Here is a 4617-nt window from a genome sequence, read left to right on the forward strand (position 1 = left end):
TTCGTGTAATTAAATTGACTATTTATATGTTTAACTTAAATTATATGTATGTGATTTGTATAACTGCCATGTATAAATACCGATCGCATATCCAACGACGTACAACGATTACTGAGTCCCATTTGAAGCTTAAAGATTTGTAGGATGCAAATGACATGTCATTAGGGATTACCAATTCTCAGCTCTTATAAGCTTACCGATTTTAGTTCTTGAGAGCTTACTGATTTTAGCTCGTGAGAGCTTACTGATTCTCAGCTCATATGAGTTACCGATTTACAATTCGTGAGAGCTGGAAACACGAAAATATACATACTTTTTCATGCCCTTTTTAACTCAAATTCATGTAATTTCGGTAAAATTCTTGTCAAAAAATATATAGTAATTATAAAATAATTAAATTGCACTCAAATTATAAAAATTTTGAATTTTAATTAATTTTATATCAAATTTTGATTAATTTTGATTATTTTCGACAGATTTACATAAAGGGCAAAAAACGGTTCGACAGACACTACTAGAAGCGCAAAACCGAGAAGCAATTTTAAAGCATCAAGGCAAATTAATTTTTCAGCCTAAGATGGTCCAAATTATGTGTATTAATTTATAATATAATTACTTTTAATTTTAATCCAATTTAATTTGGGTTAAATAAATTATTATTAATTAATTATGAAAAGGGGCCCAGTTGAGCTGAACTGAGAAAACCGATCCAATCGAGCACTGGGCAGCCCAAAACCGTCCCATATGCTGAACCAATCAGCTTGTTTGTCTTATTATTTGGCTTGCAAAATGGCATTTGAAGACTCCTTCAATTTGCATTCAAACCCCTCCACTATTCATGCCCTTCAGTATTTGCCCCTACCTAAAAATAATATGTTTGAAATCTTCAAACATGCCACATGTGTGGCCGGCCATGGGGGGAGTCTTTGGCTGCTGATTTTGGCTATTTTTAGCAGTCTTCTCAACCTATAAATACTCCCTTGGCTACTCACTTCAAACACATCTCAACCCTTCTCATCTCTTCATTTCTCTCTCATTTTTCTCTCTTTATTCCCTTCTATTGTTCTTCATTTTCTTCCCCTATTCCCTTGCCGATTTCACCTTTTGAAAAAGAGTCAATAAACCACCATTTGGAGCAGCATTCAAGTGTTTGTAGAAGCCTCGGTTCGACAAGAACAAGCAGAGAATGAGGAGCGGAGCAAACTAGTTAAGCCACGGAGAAAACACCTGATTTGATTTTTATTCCCTATCCTTTTAATTTTGTTGTTGTTATGATGAACTTGTCTATGCATATTTGTGATGTTGATATGTTTAATTTAATTAATATGGTTTAAATTTAATTCATGTTAGGCTAATTGCATTTCATCTACTTAATTTATTAAAATTGTGTGTGTGTTGTTATAGGCCTCTGTAAGATGTTTGATTAAGTAAAACCATGACAGTTATTCTTGCATTACAATTGTAAGGTAACTAATAAATTAATTATTTAAACGGATTGAAATTGTAATTAATTGACACGATACTTAATCAGTGCATGTTTAATCATCTAAGATAGCTAAGGGTTAAATTAGCAACGGTATCTAGCGATACAATAGCCTTGCATAACTTGCAAGATTATTGTGATTAAACTATTTCAAGGTAGAAATACATTGTTACCTCACGTGATCTTTTATGTGCTTATGAGATTGAATTAATTGTTTGAATTGGCATAAAGATATGTACAAGAGATTATTTTAATTTCATAAGTATGCATGTGCTTTAACACATTGGCTTATTAGAATTTGTTTAACCGGTTGAATTGACAAGAGATATAGTCAAAAGATAAATGGATTTTGGTAGGTAAGTATGTTCATAAGTTAGCAAATTACCGAGTTGCCGTGGATTTATTTGTAACAACATGAACATGAGTTTAATAATTCTAAGTTAAGAAATGCAATTAATCTAACACAATTATGTCATCTTGATTAAAATCATCTTTTGAAATCGTGCATTGGAATTTTTAATTTTCTGTTTTTTATTAATTTGTTAAATCCTAGTTTTTAATCACTTCGTCAAATCAAAATATTCTTCTTTAACAAAGTGTTTTTAAAATTGTATTCATAAATAATTCTTTTCACAGTCCCTGTGGGTACGATAACTTGACATTTTATTACTTGTTGTGATTGTATACACTTGCACATTTCCGTCGTTTCAAGTTTTTGGCACCGTTGCCGGGGACTGTTTTAAAAGACAATATTTGTGAAATTATTAATTTTGCATTTTGGTCTATTTTTTGTTAAATTTTAATTTTTTTTTTGTGTTTGTTTTAGGTGTTTATGAGTTTTGATCAAATTATTGACTTACTCCTTGTAGACCCTAAAATTGAAAGGATTTTCTGACAATGGAGAAACAAGCGAACTAAAGAATGATCGAAGAGATAAATTTCGAAAATCCAAACCAAAATCCAGGAGGAACATTCGCTTATAATACTTACAATCCGATCATTGATGCCAATGACAGAAACTATGCCATTCAAGAATATGCCATTCCTCTATTCAACGAGCTTAATCCGAGTATTAGGAGACCTGAAGTTGAGGCACAACAATTTGTGCTGAAGCCGGTCATGTTCCAAATTTTGTAAAATATGGGTCAATTTAGTGGGATTCCTACTGAAGATCCACATATTCACCTTCGGTTATTCATGGAAGTGAGTGATTCATTTAAACTAGTTGGGGAGACTGAGGACGCCTTGAGACTGAGATTATTTCCATACTCCTTAAGAGATAGAGCACGAGCGTGGTTGAACTCCCTACCGTCTGGTTCCATAACTACATGGCAAGAGTTTTTTGAATGTTTCTTAATGAAATATTTCCCTCAATCTTTAATTGCCAAGATTTGAAATGAAGTCACGTCATTTCAGCAACTTGATGAAGAATCTTTATATGAGGCATCAGAGCGGTTCAAGGAGTTATTACGAAAGTGCCCTTATCATGACATTCCTTGTTGTGTTCAAATGGAGACTTTCTATACTGGTCTTAATATTCATACTAGAATGGTGGTGGATGCTTAACGATGCTTACGAGATTATTGAAAGAACTACCAGCAATAACTATCAGTGGCCAACCAACCGAGCAGCCTTAGAAAGATGAGCAGCAGGAGTACATGAAGCAGACACACTTGCTTCTTTGGTAGCCAGGTATCCTCTATGTCTTCTATGCTTAAGAACATAATTGTTAATAGTTTCAATGGTAGCCTGTCAGGTCAACAGCCGAACTGGTTCGAGAATATTTCTTGTGAATATTGTGGAGATGGCCATTTCTTTGAAAATTTCCTATCGAATTAAGAGTCAAATTATTACATGGGAATCAGAATTGGAATGGTCCGCAATCAAATTTTTACAACTCTTTATGGCAGAATCATCCAATTTGTCCATGGAGTAATCAATGGGCGGACCATAGTGACTCTATTATGCCATTTCGACCAAATTATCCGTCGGTATATTCTTAACAAGTGCAACAACCCCCACCAACTGAATCTTTAAGTGATCCTAAGAATCTGCTGAAGGCATACATAGTAAAGAATGATACCACTTTAAGAAATCTGGAGAATCAAATGAGTCTGCTAACCAATAAACTTCGAAATAAACCCCAAGGTATTTGGCCAAGCGACACAGAAAATCCAAAAATTTTGGGCAAAGAACATTGCAAAGCTGTCTCTTTGCCAAGTGGAAAAACATTGGAGCCCAAGGTGGTTGTGGTTCAAGATGAGCCTGTTGTAGCTCAAGACAAAGAGGAAGTTCAACCAAGTGTTGAAACTCCTGTATCACAGAAGTCAGATTCAGTGATCCTTGATGAGGTAAAATCTAAACCAGTTAGTTCTAATTATCTAACACCCTTATTAGATGCAAAAAAATTTCCACAGAAGAGTTGTCCGGTTAAAGCTAAGATTCCACCATTGCCATTGTAACACCCTTTAACCCGTATCCGTCGCTAAAACAGTGTTACAGAGCATTACCAAAAATTTCAAAACATTTTTTAGATAATTCTTGTAAATTACTATTCATTAACCGAAATCATTCAAAATGTCCCTTAATTGGACCCTCAAGGCCCAATACGAGCATTAAAATCGAGTCGGGACTTAATCGGGAACTCTAAGAATCTTTCGTGACATTTCAAAAATTTTCCAAGTTCCAGGGCCCACACACCCGTGTGGTCCAAGGGACACGGCCGTGTTACAGGCCGTGTTCGACCCTGTTTAACTCTCTGACTTGTGCACACGCCCATGCCACACGCCCGTGTAGTAAGCCGTGTGGTTAATTTATTTAATTCGAGATTAGGTGCAGGTTTCACATAGCCAAGACACACACCCGTGTCTCTGCCCGTGCGCTCAAATCTGAGCATTCTGTTTCTCAAACACGCCCATGTACCTGGTCGTGTGTCACACACAGTCTAGACATAGGCCCGCGTGGACAAAATAAAGCCATTTCTAGCTTCATTTCTCACTCAAAAACACACCTATGACCTGCACTTGAAGCAGACATCCAGTACCAACCATTCCAAGCATTCAAATTAAACAAATTCCATCATTCATCATGGCATACCATTACATGCATACATGTCTGTAATCTTACCTTAGTTA

At 35.5% G+C, this 4617-nt stretch overlaps 1 non-coding gene across 1 annotated transcript; it reads right to left on the minus strand.

The window, feature by feature from the left end:
• Positions 1-2869: 2869 nt before the first annotated feature.
• LOC121205641 (small nucleolar RNA R71) lies at positions 2870-2976 on the minus strand. Its single transcript, XR_005900717.1, has one exon. It is a non-coding gene; the product is annotated as a small nucleolar RNA R71 (small nucleolar RNA).
• Positions 2977-4617: the final 1641 nt, after the last annotated feature.

Source organism: Gossypium hirsutum, chromosome A08, assembly GCF_007990345.1.
Source record: "Gossypium hirsutum isolate 1008001.06 chromosome A08, Gossypium_hirsutum_v2.1, whole genome shotgun sequence".
Classification (NCBI taxonomy): domain Eukaryota; kingdom Viridiplantae; phylum Streptophyta; class Magnoliopsida; order Malvales; family Malvaceae; genus Gossypium; species Gossypium hirsutum.